This window comes from Akebia trifoliata, chromosome 4 (genome assembly GCF_017979445.1).
Source record: "Akebia trifoliata isolate Shusen 1 chromosome 4, ASM1797944v1, whole genome shotgun sequence".
Classification (NCBI taxonomy): domain Eukaryota; kingdom Viridiplantae; phylum Streptophyta; class Magnoliopsida; order Ranunculales; family Lardizabalaceae; genus Akebia; species Akebia trifoliata.
This window is the reverse complement of record NC_141378.1, coordinates 9,196,385-9,208,679: the sequence shown is the minus strand read 5'-3', so window position 1 is coordinate 9,208,679 and position 12,295 is coordinate 9,196,385. Positions and strand designations below refer to the sequence as shown.

Genomic DNA, 12,295 nt, shown 5'->3' with positions numbered 1-12,295 from the left:
AGATGTAAATATGACAAACCTAGTAGTCAAAAATGCGAATGCAGACAATTTCTGATATATTAGGTGAGATTAACATAGTGAAGTAATGATACTATATGGACCTGGGTTCAATCCCCACCAGCATTGAATTACTAATCTCATTAAAAACAGTTGTAACGATCTAAAAAAAACATGGTGAAGTTGTTACCGACCTAAACAAGTGAAGAAATTTAATTTTGGTTCTTATTACACTCAAGAAGAAGAAGATGATCTTCATTCATATATTCCAAACAATACAGAAGCCAGCTATTTATATAGCCACTATTACAATGAAGTAGTTATAACAGAAAGCATAATGAGAAAGCTATCTAACTAACTAACAGTTACAACAGATTAACAACTAAGCATTATTACAATATTTACACCCTAATACTCCCCCTCAAGGTGGCTTGTAAATGTCCTTTACAGCCATCTTGGACAACAAAGAAAAAAGTTGAGTAGATGGGAGAGGTTTAGTAAACATATCAGCCAATTGGTATTGAGATCTAATGGGCAGCAATTTTAGAACTCCCGAAGCAACTCTTTCACGAACAAAATGGCAATCTATCTCGATATGCTTAGTGCGTTCATGAAAGGTGGGATTAGAGGCAATATGTATCGCAGCTTGATTGTCACAATATAGCAAAGCAGGAGAATCAATCTGGACTTGAAAATCTTTAAGAAGTTGCTGCAACCAAATAAGCTCACTGGCAGTAGAGGAAAGAGCTCTATACTCAGCTTCAGCTGAGGATCGAGAGACAGTGGTCTGCTTTTTGGCCTTCCAAGAGACTAAAGAGTCTCCAATAAATATGCAAAAACCTGTAATGGAGCGTCGAGAATCAGGACATGATCCCCAATCAGCATCAGAGAATGCTTTCAAACGAACTGGAGCACAAGCATCAGAGTAAGCTCTGAGTTGCAAGGAAGAAGTAGAAGAAAACAACAACCCTTGACCAGGACTTTTCTTGAGATAACGAAGTAGGTGATGCACTGCCTTGAGATGAGGAAGTCGAGGTTGAGCCAAGAATTGAGTGAGCTTGTGAACGGCAAAAGTAATATCTGGGCGAGATAAAGTGAGATAAAGAAGTTTCCCAACAAGCCGTCGATAGTGTGTTATATCAGGAAGCAAGTCACCTTCAGTGGCAGTTAAACAAAGTTTTGGATCCATTGGAACAGCAGTTGGCTTACAAGCCAAGTAACCTGTGTCCTCAAGCAATTGTAAGGTGTAATGGCGTTGAGAAAGCACAATACCTTGTGTGGACTTAGCAATCTCAAGACCAAGGAAGTACTTGAGACAACCAAGATCCTTGAGCTTAAACTGTGTATGCAGAAACTGTTTGAGCTCATCAATAGCTTGAGATAAAGGACTAGTAAGAATTATATCATCCACATAAACGAGAAGGGCAACAAAAGAGGATCCATGACCTTTTGTGAAAAGAGAGTAATCAGATTTTGACTGAAGAAAACCAAACTTGAGCAAAGCTTGAGAAAATTTTGAATACCATTGTCTCGAAGCTTGCTTGAGACCATAAATGGACTTGTGAAGCTTGCATACTAGTTTGCTTTGAGATGAAGAGGACTCCCCCTGTCTAAGATAGCCGAGAGGAAGATCCATATAGACTTCCTCAAAAAGATCGCCATTTAAAAAGGCGTTGTTGACATCGAGTTGAGCTAGATGCCAATTATGTGAGGCAGCAAGTGCAAGAAGAACCTTCACAGTCACTAATTTTGCTACTGGAGAAAAGGTTTCAACAAAGTCCAAACCCTCTTGTTGTGTATAGCCTTTAGCTACCAAACGAGCCTTATGTCGCTCAATAGATCCATCCGATTTAAGCTTGATCTTATAAATCCATTTGCATCCAATGGTATGCTTGTTATGAGGAAGATGAGTGACAGTCCAGGTGTTATTTTCTTCCATAGCTTTCAACTCTTCATGCATAGCTGATCTCCATTCAGGAAACTTCACTGCTTGGTGATAGTATTGAGGCTCAACCTGAGAGGATACACTAAGCACAAACTGCTTGTGGGAATTAGAAAGGCCATGATAAGAGATGTAGTTAGAGATTGGATAAGATGTAGATGTGGAAGCATGAATAGAAGAGCCAGCAAGTAAATTGCAGTGATAATCCTTCAAGTAATTAGGTTGATGAATCACTCTGGTAGATTTTCGAAGAACACCACCAGATGTAGAAGGAGCAATTGCTGGAATATCATCTATTGGAATAATGGCTGCTGAAGGAGAAGCAAAATCAATTGAAGAATTAGAATCCGGACGATCAATGGGAAGATCAACTGGAATACCAGAAGTAACAGGAGGATCATGAACATGGGAAGTAGCAATATCTGAAATAAAATGAGTTTGTAATGAAGAATGTGGCAGAACCAAATCTGGAAACGGATCAGTAACTTGATCTGAACTAGTAATAGCATGAAAAGGAAATACTTCCTCATGAAACACTGCATCTCGTGAAAGAAAAACTTGTTTGGTCTCCACATCATAGAACTTATAACCTTTCACACCAGGTGGATAACCAAGGAAAGCACAAACTCGAGCACGAGGTTGGAACTTGGTTCGATGAGCAGCTAAGGTGGAAACAAATGCTAAACAGCCAAAAACTCGAAAAAGAGTATAATCAGGAGCTGTTTTGTATAGCAAATGAAAAGGTGTGTTGTGCCGCAATAGTGGAGAAGGAGTTCTGTTAATCAAGAAAGCCGCAGTAAGAACACAATCTGTCCAAAAAGAAACTGGAATCCTGGATTGAAAAAACAATGACCGAGCCACATTCAAGAGGTGTTGATGTTTGCGCTCCACAACTGAGTTTTGCTGAGGCCTTTCAACACAGGAAAACTGATGCAAAACTCCTTTATGTTGGAAAAACTCAACAAAAGATAACTCAGGTGCATTATCAGATCGAAATACCTTGATTTTGGCATTAAACTGAGTGGAAACCATGTTGAAAAACCTTGGTATCACAAAGACAGCATCAGATTTATTCTTCAACAAATAAACCCAAGTAAAACGAGTGCAATCATCAACAAGAGTCAAGAAAAATCGATGACCAGTATAAGAAACAGTTTGATATGGCCCCCAAATATCACAATGCACAAGATCAAAAGGAAACTTGGACAAATGATTATTGGATTCAAAGGGCAGCCTTCTTTGCTTAGCAAGAGGACAAATATAACAAGGATTCGACTTATGCAATCTAGTTACATCACATTTCAACTGATCTTTCAAAGAATCAAGTCTCTTAAAAGAAATATGTCCTAGCCTATTATGCCAAATATGAGCAGAAACATTATTGACAAAGGCATTAGAAATAGAATTCAAACACTGAACATTAAGAACATAGAGATCTTGGACTTTGTCACCCCTGCCAATCATCCTCTTGGTTGATAGATCCTGGATAACAAAGTAGTCAGGAAGGAAACTCACTGTAAGGCCAGATCCAGTTACTAAAGCACTGACTGAAATCAAGTTGAATTTGAATTGAGGAACAAACAATACATCTTTAAGCACAAGGTCAGAATGCAGTTTGACATCACCAGCAAAATGGACCAAAATCTGAGAATGATTTGGCAAAGTAACTGTTGTGTGATGAATGGAATGCAAGGAAACAAAAGCACTAGCTTGTGAACAAATATGTCGAGTAGCTCCTGAGTCTACAATCCAGAACTGATTGGATGAAAATAGAGGACTCAAAGATACATAAAAGCAAATACCTGCGAGACAGTTGGTTTGAGAAGGATCAGGAGCATTGGTGACCTTTGCTGAGCTACTCAAATGTGTAGAAAGCATGGACATTAGCTGTTGATATTGATTGGAGTTCAGATTCTGAACAAAACCTCCAAAAGAATTAGACTGATCTGGTCTATCATCAGAAGTAGAAACTTGATGAGCAGCAGCATTAGAATTGTTGTTCAATCTGAATTTATATCCAGGAGGATATCCATGGATCTTGTAGCAACGATCCACTGTATGTCCAAGAATCTTGCAATGTGTGCAAAAAGGCCTGTCTCTTTTCTGATTCTTGGAAGCACTGATATTGGAATTTTGAGAATTATGAGAACCAGATCCACCAGACTTAGCAACATCTGTTTTAACAGCAAAAGCCATTGTGCCAGTAGAATTACTCGAATCAGAGGAAGGATTAATCCTCCTTTGTTGTTCTTCTTGAACAATTAGAGAGAAAACACGATTGATAGGAGGCATCGGATCCATGAGAAGCAACTGACCACGAACTTGAGAGAAAGAGTCATCAAGTCCCATTAAGAAGGACATTATGTACTCCATTTGATGATGATCGTTAAGATTTTTAATTCCACCACAAGAGCACTTTCCACAAGAACAATTAGGCCGATAATTACTCAGTTCTTCCCATATAGTTTTCAACTTTGTGAAGTAAATGCTAACAGAACTCTGTTCTTGACGCAAATTCATCAATTCATGTTTAAGCTGAAAAATTCTAGGTCCGTTCCTCTGTTGAAAACGATCTCTAAGATCTAACCAAATCTCTCGGGCAGAAGTAGCAAAAATAATACTGGCAGAAATTTCTTTTGAAACCGAATTTAATATCCAAGATATGACAATATTATTATTACGAATCCAGGAGTTGAACAAATTAGCATCAGTACCTTGAGGTTCAGGAATGGAACCGTCGACAAATCCCAATTTGTTCTTCACAGATAGTGCAATTAACATCGCGCGACTCCAATTGGTGTAATTCTCACCGGTGAGCTGTTGCGAGACAAGCACTTGCCCAGGGCTATCAGAATGATGAAGATAGTAGGGATTCGAAGGTTCTTCAATGGCGGAACGATTCGAATTGGTACGCTCTCCAGGATTGGAATCACTCATCGAGGAAAGATTCGCCATATCGATGAAAATAAGAACAATCAACGAAGGAAGAAGAAAACAAGCAAATTTGCAGCAGATCAGATCTGCTCTGATACCATATTACACTCAAGAAGAAGAAGATGATCTTCATTCATATATTCCAAACAATACAGAAGCCAGCTATTTATATAGCCACTATTACAATGAAGTAGTTATAACAGAAAGCATAATGAGAAAGCTATCTAACTAACTAACAGTTACAACAGATTAACAACTAAGCATTATTACAATATTTACACCCTAATAGTTCTTGTAGGGAATTCATTGTTTTCCATTAATCACTTTTGAGTAATGGTGTAAATGTCTAATGGCCACATTTTCTCAAAAGAAAAGAACAAAAAATGATGTTATTTGGAAACAAGAACCTAACTGATCATCATCATCATGTTATCAAATTATCAGTATGACTTAATTGAGATTGTTAGGTATTTCTTCTAATTTTGCCCCTTTATGTTCAATCAATCCAAGCCAATACCATAATCAAGATTTCAAAAAGCATCAGACTCTGTTAAATTTAAAGTTCTACATGTATCCTCTCCTTAAATCAAAACTAATAATTTCCCACACAAGTTTGAAATCAAATGTTGCTTCTTCTCTTTTTTCAATAAAGATGGCAAAGATCAAAAGATATACTTATTAAAATAAAATAAAAATATTATAAAAAGGATTAATTGAGATTGGCATGAACATTGATACGAACACAAAATAACAATTGGCCTGGAAATCCTCATTACATTAGAATACAAGATAGTAGTTCAAGAATTCATTATACTTGTGAAACACCTTAACAAGAACACATAAGAACTGACAAACCAACATTTATGACATTCATTATCAACTATGACACACAATCGGGTGGTTATTGCTAACTAATGATCTCAATGATAAGTCTCTAATTCAAATTATGATTGAGCTAATTGACTATTTGTACTGGATACTTATGGACGCAATCTTCCCACGGGCCCTTAGGAGACGGTTTCACATTCTGAAGAGCCTCCCAAACAGCACTATTACACTTGAAACCACTCCCGAATGCAATCTGCCAAATACGATTACCCTTCCGCATCCTCCCTTTAGCCTCAATGTAGGCCAATTCATACCAAATTGTGCTTGATGAAGTGTTCCCAAACCTATGAAGAGTCATTCGTGAAGCCTCAATGTGTAGCGGAAGCAATTGCAAATTCTTCTCTAATTCATCAATCACAGCCCTTCCCCCGGCATGTATGCAAAAATGATCGAATGCGAGCTTGAAATCAGGAATGTAAGTCTTGGCTTTTGCATTAAACAACTTCTTAACCACCAAAGTCGCGAAGAAGAGAATTTGCTCACTAATTGGCAACACGAGTGGACCGAGTGTCGTAATGTTGGTCTTAAGAGCACCACCAGCGATCGCCATGAGATCCTTAGACAACGAAACACCAACTTTCCCCGCGTCATCCTGTTCTTGATACACGCAACGAAATGCCTTATCGTCCGATCCACGATGAGTCCTAACGACATGAACTAACCTATACTTGGCTCGACGTTTATGGATCGACTTATTTGAAAGAAGAACCGCAGCCCCACCAACACGAAACAAACAATTAGGAATCAACATTGATTTTTTGTTCCCAAAATACCAATTTTGTGTAATGTTCTCTGTACTAACAACAATTGCATAAGTGTTTCCATGAATTTGAAGCAAATCTTTTGCGAGATCGATCGCGATCACTCCAGCACTACATCCCATCCCTCCTAAATTAAAACTCTTAATATTTCCTCTTAATTTGTACTTATTAACAATCATGGATGATAAAGATGGAGTTGGATTAAATAAACTACAATTAACAATAAGAATCCCAATTTGTTTGGGTTTAATTGAGGAATTAAAGAATAGTGAATCCAAAGCTCCAAACATCACCTGTTCTGCTTCTTCTCTTGCTGCAGACATGGAAATTGAAGGTGGGAGACGATGCATCGTTTCTGGAGCGTAAGTTTCCTCACCGAGTCCGGATCGTTCGAGGATCTTGCGTTGGAACTCGAGTGACGACTCGGTGAAGTCCCCAGTGAGTTTAGAATGTTCCATGAACCGGTCGAACCGGACTTGGAGATGAGAGGGAGGACGGTAACAAGCGTAATCGAGTAAATAAACCGGTTTAGGCCGGGTCACGATGTAGACGGTCGAACCGAAGACGAAGACAGTCGAGCAGATAATTACGCTTACGAGATTGTACTGAAGGTGGAACCAGAGTTGACGGATGTCCTCGGGATTCGTTTGTGCGATCTCGATGAGAATCACAATCATTAAAGGGATGAGACAGAGGGTTAAGAGATGAGTTATGAGATAATGGTAACCTAATTTCACGTATTTGAGATTCACACTTTGTAAGAAATCTGGTAATCTTCGAGTCTGATGGACTCTTCTGCTTTCATCTTGAGATCCTTCGCTCATTTTGATTGATTGATGTAAGATATGAAACTACTACAGTAGTACCAGATCAGAAAGACAGATATCTCTCTCTGTAACTCTGAAATATGAGGCCAAAAGCACTCGTGTGGCGTTGGTTTAAGAGGGAGAGAGACAAATGAAGAAGTTCTGTGAGAGAGAGTAAAATAATGGGTGCTTTGTAAGAATCGATGTATGGATGATGGGATACTTTCGTGTGGTTTTTGGATCTATAGTAGAGAGATTTACCGGACAGACCAATCTGTTGTAATTTTATTTTGAAAAAGCTGCCTTACTTTTTGTCAAGTTTGTTATGATCAAATCTTACTTTATTAATCACACTACCATGAATAACTTAGTAATCTTACTAAGGTTTGTTAGGCCCACATGGATTAACATCATAAAGTTGAATACTAATGGTGTGGATCCCCACTCAAAGGTTTGCTCCATAATAAATTTGATAAAGTAAGGTTTAGTTGATAACAAACTTCATAAAGTAATGGGACTACAAAGATTTTAGTTGTGCTTTTGATTTTCATTCCTATTATTATATTGATTATAAATCTTCTCGTGCTCTATCAGGTTAGGTATAAGATTTTTAATTAATCTGATAGGTCTTCTCTTGGAGTTGTCAGAATTCCAAAGGAATTATTATAATAAAAATGCAACAATTGCATCTATTAGGTAAATCTCTCTTTATAATAAGTGAGCATCTTACTATTGTTAATTTATGAGAGAGTTACCCAACAAACTTAATTGTTGCATTTTTATTACAAAGACTCCCTTGGAGTTCTGACAACTCCAAGGGAACCTTACTTACCCAGAAAAACTTGACGTGAAAATCTACGTCATCAAATTCAAATTAATACGTTAACTTGTTACTCAACATACGATTGAGGTGGATCCTAATCTCATCAATTTTTGGCATCCAGAAATATGATCTAATGCCACAAGGTTATAAAGGGAAAAAAAATGTAAGTACTTTGAAAAGAAAAAAAATATATAGTTTTCACCGTTAAATTTTAGATTAAAATTTTGAAATTTGGTAGCAATCCATTTTCAATACTTTCAATACATATATAGGGTCCCGTTCGACACCCAACAATTTGCCCAACATGTTTTGTCCTACATGGGTTAGAAGTTTTGAAATCGGCTGATTTTTGGTGAGGATGATCTCTATGGTGAGAAGATCATCCTCACAAAAAATCAGCCCATTCTAAAACTTCTAACCCCATCACAAATGGTTTACAAAAAATGGATGGTCAATGATTTTTCAACTTGTAAATATGGGGTTAGAAGTTTTGAAATGGGCTGATTTTAGGTGAGGATGATTTCATCACCATAGAGATTAGTCTTATCAAAAATCAGCTTATTCCAAAAATTCTAACCCATGTAGGACAAAACATGTTCGGCAAAATGTTGGGTGCTAAATATTTCCCATACATACATACATATATATATACATTGGAAATGTTCAGCACCAAACATTTTGGCAAAATATGAGTTAGAAGTTTTGGAATGGGCTGATTTTTGGTGAGAATGATCTTTACGATGAGGAGATCATCATCACCAAAAAGCAGCCCATTCCAAAACTTCTAACCCCATCAAAAATGGTTTACAAAAAATAGACGGTCCACGATTTTGCAACTTGTAAACATGGGGTTAGAAGTTTTGGAATGGGCTGATTTTTTGTGAGGATGATCTCTAAAACTTCTACCCCATGTAGGACAAAAATGGTTGGCTAAAATGTTGGCCAAAATGTTTGGTGCTGAACGGGACCTTTTATATATATATAATATATATATATATATAGGGTCCCGCTCAGCAATAAACATTTTGACAAACATTTTGGCAAAACATGGGTTAGAGGTTTTGGAATGGGCTGATTTTTGGTGAAGATGATCTCTACGGTGAGGAGATCATCCTCACAAAAAAAAAGCCAATTCCAAAACTTCGAGCCCCAGTTTACAAGTTAAAAAATCGTGGACCGCCCATTTTTTGTAAACCATTTTTGATGGGGTTAGAAGTTTTGGAATGGGCTGATTTTTAGTGATGATGATCTCCTCACCGTAGAGATCATCCTCACCAAAAATCAGCCCATTCAAAACATCTAACCCATGTTTTGGAAAATATTTTGCCAAAATGTTTGTTCCTAACATTTCCCATATATATATATATATATATATATATATATGGGTCCCATTCAGCAACAAACATTTTGGCAAAACATTTTTCAAAAGATGGGTTAGAGGTTTTGGAATGGGCTGATTTTTAGTGAGGATGATTTCTACGGTGAGGAGATCATCCTCACAAAAATTCAGCCCATTCCAAAACTTCTAGCCCCAGTTTATAGGTTGAAAAATCGTGGACCGTCCATTTTTTGTAAACCATTTTTGATGGGGTTAGAAGTTTTGGAATGGGCTGATTTTTGGTGATGATGATCTCCTCACCGTAGAGATCATCCTCACCAAAAATCAGCCCACTCCAAAACCTCTAACCCATGTTTTGAAAAATGTTTTGCCAAAATATTTGTCAAAATGTTTGTTGCTGAACATTTTGGCAAAACATTTTTCAAAACATGGGTTAGAGGTTTTGGAATGGGCTGATTTTTGGTGAGGATGATCTCTACGGTGAGGAGATCACCCTCACCAAAAATCAGCCCATTCCAAAACTTCTAACCCATGTTTACAAGTTGAAAAATCGTGGACTGTCCATTTTTTGTAAACTGTTTTTGATGGGGTTAGAAGTTTTGGAATGGGCTGATTTTTGGTGATGATGATCTCCTCACCGTAGAGATCATCCTCACCAAAAATCAGCCCATTCCAAAACTTCTAACTCATGTTTTGAAAAATGTTTTGCCAAAAAGTTTGCTAAAAAGTTTGCCATTGAACGTGACCCTATATATATGGAAATGTTCAGCACCAAATATTTTGGCAAAACATTTTTCAAAACATGGGTTAAAAGTTTTGGAATGGGCTGATTTTTTGTAAGGATGATCTCTATGGTGAGGAGATCATCATCACCAAAAATCAGCCTATTCCAAAACTTTTAACCCCATCAAAAATGGTTTACAAAAAGTGGACGGTTCACGATTTTCAACTTGTAAACATGGGGCTAAAATTTTTGGAATGGGCTGATTTTTTATGAGGATGATCTCCTCACCGTAGAGATCATCCTCACCAAAAATCAGCCCATTCCAAAACTTCTAACCCATGTAGGACAAAAATGATTGGCTAAAATGTTGGCCAAAATGATTGGTGTTGAACGGGACCTATATATATAGGGTAGTGTTTAATGGCTAACTTTTTGGCAAAACATTTTTCAAACCACATGAGTTAGAGGTTTTGGAATGGGCTGATTTTTGGTGAGGATGATCTCTACGGTGAGGAGATCATCATCACCAAAAATCAGCCCATTCCAAAACTTCTAACCCCATAAAAAACAGTTTGTAAAAAATGGACGGTCCACGATTTTTCAACTTGTAAACATGGGTTAGAAGTTTTGAAAAATGTTTTACCAAAAAGTTAGTCATTGAATGGGACCCATATATATATATATATATATATGGGTCCCGTTCAGCACCCTAAGTTTTACCACACACTTTAACAAACGTGTTTTGTCTTACATGGGTTAGAAGTTTTGGAATGGGCTGATTTTTGGTGAGGATGATCTCTATGGTGAGGAGATCATCCTCACCAAAAATCAGCTCATTCCAAAACTTCTAACCCCATCAAAAATGATTTACAAAAAATGGACGGTTCACAATTTTTCAACGTGTAAACATGGGGCTAAACATTTCGGAATGGGCTGATTTTTGGGGAGGATGATCTTCTAATCATAGAGATCATCCTCACCAAAAATCAGCCCATTCCAAAACTTATAACCCATGTAAGACAAAAAACGTTTGTTAAAATGTGTGGTAAAACTTAGGGTGCTGAACATTTTCCTATATATATATATATATATATATATATATATATATATATATATATATATATAATATATATATATATATATATAGATATATATTTTCTTCAATTTAGAATTTGATTTTTTCATTAAATCTAAAAATATATGGTGTTTGATTGCCATTTTGATAATCAATGTGTTCCCCACGTCCCTTTTTAAGATTTGAAATTTTACTAAGTTAATCTGATTTATTAAATAATGGTTTTGATCGGTAACAAACTTGGCAAAGTAAGGGAGTTTTTATAATAAAATTGCAACAGATCTATCTGCCCATAAATCTCTTTTAATTTATTACTTTTATTGGACTTTGTCGGGATCATAATATAAGTCAAACCTTAACATTCTGATATGCCGTGTCATTGGCAGCTTTTAATGTTTGGGTTTCGATTAACGTTACGGCCTGCTTGTATAGACTTTCGAGATGATTCGGCAAGTTTGACTACATTTATATTTGGTGATTTGGACATAGCCCTTCATATTTCAGTAAATATTTGAGGCAGCCCGTGTTTCTAATAAGACTGATGATATGCCCTTGACCTCAGTCTTCTCTTATAAATTGATATTAAATGACTTAAGTGAACTAGTTTTTAACATCTAACGAAAAAAAGAAAGCTTTTGATTTTCTTTCAAAATCTGTCATCTTCAAGTTCTTTAAATTCTATTATAAGAATTATTTAAATCTATTCAAACTTGTGCCTTAATTCTTCGTAGAAAATCTTTATTTTTTATTCTATCTGATATTCCATTATTTTTTATTTCTTTCAAAAATTATATCCTTCCTTGAGATTTTGTAGATTGAAATAAATAGAATCTTAAAGTGTCTGATTTTGAAGATGAAAAATCAAGTGTTAGGGGGCTATATTTTGGGAGAAAAAAATATAAACAATTTTTTACAAATTGAAGTTGAGGACATTCATCATTTTTATTAATTTATCAAAGAAGACAGTTTGAAAATATTGGGTGTGCTGTGCTCACTATTCAAATCC

At 36.5% G+C, this 12,295-nt stretch overlaps 1 pseudogene; it reads right to left on the bottom strand.

Annotated features, from left to right (window-relative positions):
- Positions 1 to 5,627: 5,627 nt before the first annotated feature.
- Positions 5,628 to 7,581, bottom strand: LOC147403596 (3-ketoacyl-CoA synthase 4 pseudogene; annotated as a pseudogene).
- Positions 7,582 to 12,295: the final 4,714 nt, after the last annotated feature.